At 38.5% G+C, this 13,728-nt stretch overlaps 1 protein-coding gene across 2 annotated transcripts in view; it reads left to right on the forward strand.

Annotated features, from left to right (window-relative positions):
- Window positions 1-12,847: 12,847 nt before the first annotated feature.
- The window catches only part of ZNF516 (zinc finger protein 516), a 142,978-nt gene continuing 142,097 nt past the window's right edge, over window positions 12,848-13,728 (forward strand). Inside the window, exon 1 of one of the 2 annotated variants that reach the window (XM_050941782.1) lies at window positions 12,848-12,918. The gene's annotated coding sequence lies outside the window, so the exon portion shown is untranslated. The remainder of the gene's footprint in view (window positions 12,919-13,728) is intronic. The other variant, XM_050941781.1, reaches the window with a different exon arrangement.

The following is a 13,728-nucleotide window of genomic DNA, read 5'->3' on the forward strand; positions in this document are numbered from 1 at the left end:
ATTTGTGCATTACCGACAGAGCTTATTTTGAAAGATTTTAACTGTTTTCCTAAGAGAAAATGTAATCCTGTCTAGCATTTGCAAAACTTATATTACACCAGGAAAAAAATACCCAGCAACACAGCACATCTGCTTATCTGAAACCTAATATTGTTATTGTAAGATTTTGTAAAACTCACTTCCTGTCTTTCTACTTACACAACAGGATATTTAAATTACAAAGACAATGAAGAAGCTAGGCAAAATGTTCAAGTATTACTCTTAATATCAAATATATTGTGGTTAATTTGATACTATGATTCCTGGTGAAGTAACTTGCAGAAATAATTAGTAAACACAAGGTCACTTCTAGAGTAGTGTTAATTAAATAAGCTATAATTATTAAAATCAACGAGCACACAGTTTAACCATTTTATCACCTGTTCCACTATTCTGTGAAAAACAAATAACTTCCTATTATAATGCCAGCCATTAGCCCCAATACACTGAAGGGTCTATCACTGGTTCCCTTGTTAACTTGATCTTCAAGGTTTAATATCACAGCTGTATCAAATAGCACTGGGTTGACATTTAGCACACGGGTGTGTTTGGATGTTACTTTTTCTAATACATCAAAATTAAACCACATCAGCCAGATCAGATATAGAAATAAAATTCTCATTTTCAGACACTATTTATTTGCTTCCTAAATCTGAACATTAATGAAGTTTAAGTCCATAACAAAAAGCCTCTAAGTTAAAAAACAAACAAACTCTCCATCAATATCAGTCTATATTGATGAAGCTATTTTTAGCCCAAGTGTCCTTATTTGTGGGCACTTATGATTTATATGTTTGCCATCTTGGAACGCTAACGGGAACCAAGCTTGCACCTGTTTAACTGCCATTGACAACTGCCCAGTCTCCGTGGCTCTGTCTACACTAGATTGTCTTTGAGAAATCACTTCCATTGTACTATTTCCCCTGAAACTCCTCTGGCAGCAGCAATGGTGAGGGAGTTAGGGTAGAACAAGACACAGGCATTTTTAACCATCATGTCATACAAGCCTGCTCAAAGCAGTCTTGTCTATGCTAGACTTCTTTGGGGAATCTTCCACCACCGATTTAATGCCAGTGCAGCTCCACTAATGATATTCTGTGGTGTTCATTCAATGGTGGAAGATTCCCCAAAAAAGTCTAGCATAGACAAATTGCAGGTAGCTACTACAGTTTTCGCCACTGTGTTGTCTAGATCTGCTCTCAGCAAGGTTAACCCTATTTAATTTTGAAAAATGAAACTGGAGGCTTCTTCATGATTTATTTAATAATAAACTGTCATACTAGTAATCTGTAGCTCTCAAAGAACTTTACAAAGTTTAAGTATCACAAAGCCCATTTCACAGCTGGGGAAACTGAGGCACAGATAAAGTAACTTGCTTAAGATCACCCAGTGCCAGCTCTGTGAACAGAACCCAGGTTGCCTGACTCCCTGTTTTTCCCAGACACAACAGACTATTATCAAGCTAAATTTGGCTTAGTTTGGTGTCCTAATGGGCATAGCTACACCATCTCAAGAGAAGCCTCACAGAGGATCCTCTCTGAATCACAATTTTTCCTCTTGCTCCTGGCAGAATAATTTGTTAGAGCCCTTCACTGGATGTAGTAGCACACTCCCCTAAGCCCCACATTGTTCAGCAATACTGGATGACATATTGGAAGGGGCAGGCAGAGCCAAGGCTCTAACTACTCTTATCTGCTTCTTTCCCTCCCTGATCAGTGAGGGGAGGGATTTACTGGGCATACAATCCATTCTCTTTCCCCTGTGCCTGGACCCAAGGTCTGGGGAGCCCTAAAATGGTCACAAAATGGGCTGCTGAGAAAAGTCTCACTCCTCCTTTTCCACTTGAGTTAGTGCCAGGCAAAATCTGTCCTTACAGTAACAATGATGAGCACTAAGGTAGGAATAAATCTTTTGGCTAAGATAAAGTGTATATATAGCTTCTGTTAGTATATATTTAGTATGACATTATACTTAGTTTAGTAAATGGATGCTATCTATACCTTATCTATCACAGATGAAAAATATAAATCAATATAATTCATTCATAGGTTTATGGACCCAAAGTTCTCCAGGGAGCGCTCAAATCCACATAAAGGTTTTGAGGGCTACATTTTGCATCCATATCTATGATTTAGCTTAAGTAAGTGTAAAAATCATGTTGTTCTTATGGGGCAGGAATAGCTCAGTGGTTTGAGCATTGGCCTGCTAAATCCAGGGTTGTGAACAGGGACGGCGCTTCCATTTAGGTGGCCTAGGCAATCGCCTAGGGCGCAGGATTATTGGTGGGCGGCATTTTGCCGGAGGGGGCGGCAGGCGGCTCTGGTGGAGCTGCCGCAGTGGTGCCTGCGGAGGGTCCGCTGGTCCTGCCACAGTCATGCCTGTGGACGGTCGGCTGCTCCTGCGGCTCTGGTGGACCTCCTGCAGGCACCACTGCGGCAGCTCCACCGGAGCCGCGGGACCAGGGCACGGGGTGGCAAAATTGCCGTGCGCCTAGGGCGCTAAAACCCCTAGAGCCGGTCCTGGTTGTGAGCTCAATCCTTGAGGGGACCACTTAGGGATCTGGGGCAAAATTAGTACTTGGTCCTGCTAGTGAAGGCAGGGGGCTGGACTTGATGACCTTTCAGGGTCCTTTCCAGTTCCATGAGATAGGTATATCTCCATCTATTTTGGCAGGGGGGAGATAGCTCAGTGGTTTGAGCATTGGCCTGCTTAAACCCAGCATTGAGAGTTCAATCCTTGAGGGGGCCATTTGGAGGAACTAGAGTAAAAATCTGGGGATTGGCCCTGCTTTGAGCAGGGGGTTGGACTAGATGACTTTCTGAGGTCCCTTCCAACCCTAATGTTCTATGATTCTATGACTACATAGCTGAGATGCATAAATATGATAGTTAAGATAAGACACAACTTTAAGTTACATAAACTGGCCACACATCCACTTGTTTTAGACAAAGTGTAGGAAGAACTATATGTGTGCTGAATCCAGTGACTTTTGATCAGATAATACCCTTTTTTGGAGATTTTCCACATCACATTTGGAAGTCATGTGGAGCTGGAAAACCACATTTCTTTGTAATATGGTAGGAAATGATTAAATAAGAATGTTACTGTCAGTCTCTCAAATGCATAATCATACAAGGTCTGGAAATGTACCAGTGAACTGCTGAGGGAAATTTTTTACTCTTAATATGGACTAAACATATCTGGTAGTCAAGGAAAAAACACTTGGCTAAAGACCAAACAGATATTTCCTTTTCTAAATGTCCTTGTGAGCAAGTGCAAAAGTGAATGGGATGTTTGCATGAATGACTTCACTAAGACTTTGTAGAGCAATACTATTGCACAGTATTATAGCAGAAGAGTCTGCAAAGTAAAACTAATACAGCTATCCGACGAAGTGGGTATTCACCCACAAAAGCTCATGCTCCAAAACGTCTGTTAGTCTATAAGGTGCCACAGGATTCTTTGCTGCTAATACAGCTATATGATTCTTTGTAACCACTAAGGGTCTGGGGTGGAAGGGACGCACAGATCGCAAAGTGTGGTGGGCCACTGTTAATGTTCTGTTGCATTGTCCTCACTGAGTGATGCCTACACTGCAGTTGGATGTGTGATTGCAGCATGTGTAATCTAGCTTGCTCAGGCACCAATAGCTGTGAAGCCACAGCAGCACTGACTTCAATACAGGCTAGTCATTGAGTATGTATTCAAGGTACTAGGTGGACTTGTAGTACCCAATCTGCTGTGGCTTCACTGCTATGGGTACCCAAGCTGTAGAGTGACCAGATAGCAAATGTGAAAAATCGGGACAGGGGGTGGGCGGTAATAGGAGCCTATGTAAGAAAAAGCCCCAAATATCAGCACTGTCCCTACAAAATCGGGACATCTGGTCACTCTACCAAGCTGCCTAGATTAAATCTATTTTGGGTATCCCCAACGTGGCCATTGCAGTGTAGAAATAGCCTGAGAGGCAGCACTATTAGCAGAACAGCACTGAGGAGTGGCTGTTAAGACTAACGGCAGGCAGAGATCATTGAGAAGAAGCTGGCCCACCACAGCATCAGAAACACAACTTTTGACCTTGCCAAGCTGTCACTGGCTGGGCCACCACTAACCAACTACCCCTTGTCCTCCACAGTGTGTAAAAGCTGCTGAGGGCAGCAGTAGTTTACAATACATTTGCACCAGAACTTATGCTTCCCTCAGAGCGGAGTATATTTTCCCTTCTCCACCTGGCCATGCACAGCTGTTACTAATAGCTGACCTCTCATACAATGGGCACTGAGACAATAAAAGGGGCAGTGGCTGCATCATGAGAAAATGCCATCACAGAGCCTCCTTTCCCCTCCATGAAATCCCTTGATTCACAATCTTGCTCCTCCTCACTAAACAATAAAAGAAAATCTATGCCCCTAAATTAGATACTGTTATTTTACACTGGGCTGGCCCTTAAGGGAGCTAGGCATCCAAATCACATTAAACTGGACACCTAACTCCTTTAAGTTCTTTGAAAAACCCAGCCTAAGTGTCTATGTAGGCAAACCAATTGGACTTGCCAATATGCACTCACACATATCTTTGGACATTAGTACCTGTTTTACTGAGAGATGGAATGTTGGCAAGGCAGCTTTAGCAGCAACACTCTGTTAGCAGTTTGTTTCCTTTTTTTGGCAGCATTGTCACTACACATTATTTTGCCATATATTATGTTTATTACACTTTGCCTCATTGAAATTAATAGGATGCTTGCCCCCTTTGATATCAATGGGATTTGGCATGACATTTTCATCTAGGAGGAATAATATTTCGCATAGTGTGTAATATTACATGGAAACATATTGCACAGTAATAACAGTGTGATTAGTGATGCATCTTATGTTATGAGAACATTGTTGTACCAGTGATGTGGACAGCAGCTCTACTGCATATGATTTTATTATGCATAACTCTTTTACTGTGCAAAGCCTCATTGAAATGAATAGGACACTTGCACCATTGATTTTAATGGAATTTTTTGCAATAAAAATCATATGCAGGAACATTGTACACAGAAGGAATATGAGGGCTGCTGGTGTATATGAGAACTGTTTTTTATATATATATATATATATATATATATATATATATATATATATATATATATATATATATATATATATATATATAAAAAACTTGTATATTAATCTTAGAGGAAAAAAGCACGATGCAAATACAAATAAAATAGATGAGACATCAACCCACAATAGCAACATTCAAAATCAAGGATTCCCCTCTGTCTTTAAATTACCCTATTGTGTCTCTGCTCTCAAAAGCAGAATAAATTATTCTGGAATAAAGTGATTTTTGTTCCAGAGGAGAGTGTCCACACAAGGAGCTATTCCAGGATAGAGTCATTCATTCATAGATTCCAAGGCCCGAAGGGATCATTGTGATCATCTAGTCTGACCTCCTGTTTAACACAGACCATAGAACTTCTCCAAAATGATTCTTAGAGCATAGCATTTAGAAAATCATCTGCTCTTGATTTTAAAATGGTCTGAGATGGAGAATCTACCAGCTATTGCTCAGTAAGCTAGGCCACTCTATTTCCTTGTGTAAATAAGATCTCATACAAGTTCAGATGCGCTTAACATTACCCAACCTTTTGTTGCCTTTGATTCAGCCATATTAGCTGCCACACAAGACCTAGTTGCAATGAGATGACAATGATTAAATAGCAGCCCAAATGTGGAATTCTTTTACATTTCTAAGTTCGTCAGGACATCCTGAAAACTTACTTGAACAAAGTTTTTGTACTTAATAGGCAATTGTACTGTAGAGTGACTCTCAGCATAATACACCCTTTCTGTACTCATTTTAATAACACACTGAAAAGAAGTAAAGGGGATTAATCTGTAGAAAATAAAGAGGTAGAAGTGCATGCTCAGATCCTGAGCACATTGCATATTACTAAAATATCTTTAAGTCCTCACCACAGAGGTTTCTGAAAACCTAGCAGGCTCTAAGTAAGGCCTTTGTTGACATGAGTACCTCACTTGTTACAGAATGCTCTGGGTTTATTAGCTTTGGAGTTTAACAGGGGAAAAAAAGCAAACGACTCTCAAATTCTGTAGCTAACTGACTTTAATAGCTCACTTCTGCCTTTCAAACCAAATGAAAATGATTACCTAAAAAATCTTCTGAAATTTCTGTTCAATATTAGGGTATTTTTAATACTAGTAATTATGGGTATTTGTTTCAAGTTCTTTCTCATAGTAGCAAGGGATAACTTAACTGGTTCACAGTTCTGAATGATGTAAAAAAAGATTTATGATTTTTGTATGATTTATGTATAAATTAGGAGATTAGCCCATTTGGCACAAACATTCATAGAGAAAAAAAACAGTCTATCAGCAATTAAGAAAAAATCAGTGGCAAGTTTTTGGAAGAATTCCCATTCTCAGAACAGTTTTAACTAAAACTGTGCATATTTTTCATGACTTGGGTGTATTATTATTATTGTTATTGTTATTACAGTACCATAGGTATTCATTGTGCTTTTACTGTTTTAAGTATGTAATATTATTTCAGAAACATAAACTACACTGTATAGGTTTAAAAGTAATAGATCTAAAATAACATCAGACCTACCTACAGTACTTCAAGATTCCATGATTTGACTGTAATCTGCAGGCAAAGCTATATTAATAAATGGGTTACAGCCACAAACATCTGATTTGAATACAGATCTGGTATTTGAGCAAAAGTTCAGAGGCCTTCAGATTCAGGGTTTTGGTTTGCCTCATTGTAAAGTTGGAAGCCATTTACAAAATTTGGCTCCGGCCTGAAATGAGATCTGCATGAATGGACATCTGTGCTGTTGTGGAGCCCATGTGGATCTGATTGCATAGCTGAGTCCTGGATTTCAAACACGGCTGAAGTTTGAAGGTGTTCAGATCTAGGATTTTGATTTGGGCATATCTCTAATTACTATCTGCAAATTTTCAAATTTACACTTAGATCACACAATTTTGGAAAATTCAATATGTTATGCTAGCTTTTTTTCTCCTTCTCCTGCATGTCATTACAGACCTTCATCTCAGTGCTTATGGCATATTATGTTACGATGCTAAAACTCCAACAAACTTCCTCTTAAACATGTTATTTCTACTCTGTTGCTCTTGATATTGATGGCTATTTTGACCTTTGCAGTTCTCTAATTACTGAAGCTTTAAAATAGTACAGATCAGGTAAAATGTTCTCTTTTTGAAGTTCCTTTTTCCTTGCATGCCTGAGCTGAAAAACCATATGAGCCAAGATTATTAGAACACACAGACTATTGCATAAAAGTTGAGGGAAAACTCGACCAATATTAGCAAAAATAATTAGCTGGTTTGTTCCACTTTTACTTCTGGGTGTATTTTTCCCCCATGTGATATTTAACTCAGTAGAGGATGGTACATACATGAGTTTCCCATGCTGTTATATAAATTATTCAAAGCAGCCTGCTTATTAAAATCTACAAATGAGCATTTGTGCAATCTCTTTTCTGCTTTCCTTTAAGTGTATGAAAGATCACCAAATAATACACCATTTTAATGGTAGCAATCAATCTATCTGGTTTTATGATGAGAGTTATATTTGACATGTTATAGGTCATTTTAGTTGTTGTACTTTCTTTGTTCAGTCCAGTTAGAAAAGAGTACAAACACTCCGGTGCAATCAGTTATGCATGGGGGAACATAATAAGATTTTTTGGGGCTGAGAAATAGCCAATTGTTTTGCCTTTACAAGAGCGCAGCACAGTAATGGCTCGGGTTCAGTGTGCCGAGCAATTAGCATATTGTAGTTCCATAATCAGTAGTCAGCATGAAAAGAAAAAAGACCACTGGAATATGACCTACCAAAGACAGGAACTCTTTAAAAACAGGCATCCTTACTGAAATTGTCTTTCTTAAAATTAATTCTACTTTGTGGCCTTGTTCCTTTTATTTCTAAAACTATTATGGGCCACATCTGTGGAATCCCATATCTGCTATTTTGAAATCAGCTGCTGTTGAGATTCTTTCAGTTAAGTTGAAATTAAGAACAGGTTTGTGGGTTCCCTACCTGCTGTGAAGGTTTATAAAATTGCATATGGGTGAGAAAATGTGACTGCCTGGGTTGGAAAAGTTGGTATTTTTATAAAGTACTTAGTATGAAGTTAAAACAACAATGTGAACTGAGGCTGTACTTACTTTGCAACATCAACTTTTTCAGCTTTTTTCCTCAGTGCCGTTGTAAAGGTGCAACTGAATAAGTGGATTTAAAACAGAATGTGAAATCTGGATTCAATTGAACCATAGTGTAGAAATCAGAATCCTTCTATAGCTTAGCAACTGTGTTTATGTTAGAGGGGAAAATGACTGACATGACAGTTAAAATGCTGATTCTGTAAGAGAGTCCACAAGATTAGTTCTGTCATAAAGAAAAATTAGGTTGATTATAATATGGGTCACACGGGGGCTATAGAGTCAACTCCTGCTCACTTTTCTCATGTGAGTGGTTCCATTAAAGGCAATGGGATAACTCGCATGAGCAACGCAAGCAAGATTTGACCCACATCCTTATACACCCATGAAATAATAACTTGTCATTAGACTTGCCAAAAACTCTGGTGTGGTTACATGTTAAAGGAATCTTCAGATGTAGAAAGGCTGTGTACACACTTTAAGTTCACCTAATGGAAAGTATTATTTCAAACTATTTGCTGGATTTATGCTTGACTAAACTAACAGGGCAGGAGAGCTTGACATCCAGTTTATGCAGATTCACAGAACATCAGTATGTAAACCTATGCTGGATAGTGGATAATGAATTGGCATAGTACAAACTTCATAAAGGATCTGGCACTGTATGGCTACTAAAGAATATCCAGATTTTTGTGGCACAGATCACAAGTCAATGTATTTTACCAGAAAAAAATGTATTTGTTACTGATTGAAACTCATTTTGTTTCACAGTGGAATTCAAGCCACAGATAGAAATTAACCGTGGTAGAAAACCAGCTGGTTAGAATGGCATTTAAGGAGTTGTAATTGCAAATTGTCAGAAATATTGGTAAAATGTTATTTTAAAACATAATCACTGATCATTGTTGTGCGCAATAATCTTTGTGGTTTCTCAGATATATGTGATGGTGGTATAGATACTCCTATTTGTAAATTCTGCCTATACTATCTGTATTTCTAAATTCAGTAGAAAGAATCCATTTTAGAAAGGTAAATAATAGATAGTAGAAGTTCATTTGTTTTCACTGTTGTTGTGCCTTGTTTTACCCATGGTGTACTTTGTATGCAAAAAGCCTGGGTTAGATAAAAACAGGAGATGAAGGCAGAGTTACAGACTGTAAAGCTGAGGGGTTTGTTTGGTAAGGAATGTTTTCAACAAACTTGATGAGAGACACCAAGAAAACTGCCAGTTTGAATGAGTCCTGCAATGTGGAGGTAGAATCTTCCAGAGACTAGGGGCCTCAGGTCATCCCGATAAGCATTATTTAGATGTACTTTATAAATTTCAGAGGTATTTGTACCAAAAAATCATACTCGACAGTACTAGAATTAAATACCTCTGAATTAGCATACAGTGGAAATTAAAACAATTGAATCCTCCAGTTACAATTCATTGAAAGTATCTGTATATATGATACAAATATGTAATATTTAATCAAAATTTGGTTTCTTTGCCTGCCTTGAAGTTTTTATATATGTTTTCACCTCCCGTTTTTACAGCGACATGGCCTTTTATTCCTTGATAGTCTATTATAGTGCTTCTCAGGAACCTTTCTTATCTAAACTTCCACCAATCATTCCTAAGGCTAAGTTATGCAGACAAGTCATTGCACAGATTTTCATCAAAATGCCATTTTCCTTAGCTTGAGAAAGCCTAGTCCCAAATGCTGAACAAATAATTTATTAGACTGTAGCAAAAGTAAATAAATGTTTTCCTGCTCCATGTATTTCATTAGCCAGACTTATTATACGTACAAGCCTATAAATAGCAAAACATGTATTGAGCCATTAATATCACTGACAATCTCATACAAAATACTGTAATATAACTAAAGAATTTGAAATGGGAGTACTTCTCTGGGAAGATTTCAGAAAAAGATAAAATTGGTAAGCAGTGTTGATAAGCAAATTAATCAACTAGGATAGTGATATGTTAATAACCTATTTTAAAATTAACAAACATCTTCTCTACCTGAAACTTTTAGCAGTACCAGTGTGGTTATACTAATTCAATTTGCATATCCTTTAAGTATTTGAATTTGTATATTGTTCTTCTCATTTTGCTTTCTGACACCAGAAATGCTGGAAACAACAAGGGAAACATGACAAAATCCATTATTTAAAGTTACATGGACAGATGAACTCTGATAATGACTTTCTGCACGATTAATATACACGATTAATATTGTCATTAGTGTCTGTACCTATTCTGAATTGGGGATTCCATTAATGTTGAGTTCTTCTCATCTACTAAACTTAAGGCCCAATTCTTCAGTCCTCCTTCAGAGACCTATTCCCTACTCTTTATTGGAGTAACCAGTGCAGGACTGAGTCCTATGGAAAGGAAATGTGGAAAATATTAAGGGAACTGTATAGAGACGCAGTACGCACAGCCCTGAGTGAGCTCACATTTTACTGTCTAAAGGAAAGAATCTATACAGACTAGAGAGAAAAATAGGCAGGTCATGAAAATCACATTTTTATGTGGAGGAGCTTGGAAATCTCATGCACCTTTCATTGCTCTAAACTGTCAATTTTCACCATATGGAAATTATTAGCCTAATACTGTAGTTTTAAATACTGCTCAGGAATGCTGATTTATAATGGATATTTTATTCTTTGAGTAAAGAAATGCTAAACTGCTATATAAACTATAACGATTAGGAAAATCTGCACACTGCATTGCGTGTGCCATTAGTTTTAAAGGGATGAAATCTGCTCTGATCTATGCTTATGTAAATCTAGAATAACCGAAGTCAGTGTCCTTATGGCAACTGGAGTAACTGAGAATAGAATTTGGCCTTGAGTTTAAAAAAAAAAAATCTGTAGGAAAGGTTAGGAAGCATAAGGAACAAAACACAGACTTTGGAATACAGATTATCTACCATGATGAAAGCATTTCAAAACACTACATTAAGGTGAAAAAACTGCTTCTGAAGTATAGACTAAGTGCATTTAAAAAGTGTCCTTTCTGTGTATTTAGACAAGCTATGCATATGCCTAATATTTTTCTGTGAATTAGAATGAAATTTGATTGTTCCAGCAAAATACATCCCACTCAGGCATTCATGCTGAAACCAGCAACAATTGTCAATGACCTTTAACATGCCTGCTATTCAAATTAGTGCAGATCATTAATCACACATAGCTTACATTTTATGATTCGTGTATCCTTCATTACAAACTTTCTCTCTTGCTTGCTGTCCCCTCTCTTCCTTTTTTCTTTATTCCAAGTCCTCTGGTAATAACCATTGACTATTGTAGGGGTTCAGAACAGGATCGAACATTTTGGAAGCTGTCGGTAGTAGTTTCTGTCGCAAGTGCAAGAAGTTGGAGGGGTGTCACAGCAAAGTCAAACGTTGCGCGCACAAATACCACAGCACTAGGTAACCGTTTTCAAGCGCAGACCTTGACTGTCTGGCAAGAACCACGTTCGGGGTGGTTTGGACAGTGTGTTCCTCTTAACTGCTAGTTATTCCTAGGTGAAACATGGCAGAAAAGGAAAGCTCTGGGGTGTAAAGATAATACTAACCCGCCTCAGAAGTCCAGCATGGCAATTCTATATCATCATGATTATTACAACAAACAAACAAAAAGCAAGCACTAACAATCCCCAACACACTCTAGAAGTCTAGCATCAAGCTTCAGAAGATTAATTTAGCGTTTCCAGCCATAGACTAAACATATTCCAATCGCCTATGGCACACATACTTTGGGTGATTAAACTGAGCTTTGCAAACATACAGGAAACTAAGGTTTGAACTTTCCAAACATATGAGTGGATTATTTTTTTAAAAAGCCATATGGCAGATTGATTTGCTCAGAGCTCTTTCAACTCTTCCAGCGTAACTGTTGAACACCATTACCCTTTGATCTTGATTGAGGACTTTAATGTTTTTGTTACTGTGCATTTGAATAAATCTATAAATATTTTACCAGTAGAGTTAAAAAAGGATGTTTCTAATATAAATGCATCTGGAGCAACTCCAAGCCCTTACATTTCAGAGCTTATATATGTGGGGAGTGTATAATAGTTTGCAGAAACATAACTTTTCACACAAAACAATACACACACTTACATATCCACTTCTATGATAGCTTCCAGTAACTCAGCTCCTGAATGTTTTAGTCATTTGAAAGAAGGTGAGATACATAACAAATCTGATAATGATTCAGTCCTATTAGTGGAATAATTATTTGTATATGACTCATTTCGAGCATCTAGACTTTCCCCGCATTGTACCAGAACTTTGCTGATGAGACAATAGTAGATAGTGTGTGCATTTAATATAGGACAGACCATTCTCCCATCTGGGGGAAGACATCAACCTATACATTGGAGGAAGCCAACGAAAAACAACCGGGATTCGCCAAAGCCACGCTCGATCTTTGGTCTGGTAGTCAAAGCAGCCCCGGCTGGCCAAAGGGCAAGGGAAAGTTTGGCGCTGAAGGGGCCCCTGGGCTGGGGCTTGGCATAGAGGGTTTGCAAGTCGCCCCCCCGTCCGCAGGAGTGGAGCTGGCGCAGTGAATCATGTGCAGTTCTTTCCTTATTGCATTCAGCGCATGGTTTCACCTTCAGATTCTTGTTTGTCTCTGTGTCCTTTCCCAAATAATATTACCTTACGGGAACGAGGTAAGGCACAGGGTGGAGTGGAGTGGGGCAAAATCTCCGTAGGATCCTTTTCTTTTTTCGAGGGGGGGCGGTTTGGGGGGATGTGGATCCTCTTAATTCGCCCGTGGGAAAAACTTCGCTTTTCCAATTAATAGTTAGTCTTACTCTGTAATGTAAGGGATTTAAAAATGGTAACTTTGTACTGTTTGCCGAGAAAGAGATCATTGTTACTGCAGTGGTGGTGCTATTGGGCGAATTTATGGGCTGTATGAGCCTTTTGGCTTTGTACACTTCGTCAAAGGCGGGTGGGGGGAGTGAGAGAGAGAGAGAGCTTGAATGCTATATTTATTCATCCTTGAAGAAACAAAGAACAAATCGCCTTACTTTAAAGTAAAATGCTTTGGCTAATGAAGGTGGGTGATGGGACTTCAAGCTTTCGAGTCTCGAGTCGCTACTTAAATTATTAAGGGTTATTGCTGGGTTAGCATTGATTCAGTATATACATGAAATGCTTGATGCCTGGGGTGTGTGTATGTTTTCCCTTCATTTTTTAGTTGCTCTCCCTTCAGCTGCGCGTATATAACTGAATGATAAACATTAAAAGAAGTACACAGCTCATCAAAGGAAGTTGGGGCTGGTGGGGGTGGAAAACAAGTATTCACGAATAGACACTGGAACGCTGAGAAGGGCTTGAAGGACAATGTGTAGCAATTACTTCCAGAAGATGAAAATAGCCCATGGGGTGCGGGTGGGGTGGGGGAGGGATTTTAATGTTTATATGTTTAAAAAGGACACAGAGAGAAGGAAGAGTAGAAATAATGCAATTCCAGA

This window comes from Gopherus flavomarginatus, chromosome 2 (genome assembly GCF_025201925.1).
Source record: "Gopherus flavomarginatus isolate rGopFla2 chromosome 2, rGopFla2.mat.asm, whole genome shotgun sequence".
NCBI classification, from domain to species: Eukaryota; Metazoa; Chordata; order Testudines; family Testudinidae; genus Gopherus; species Gopherus flavomarginatus.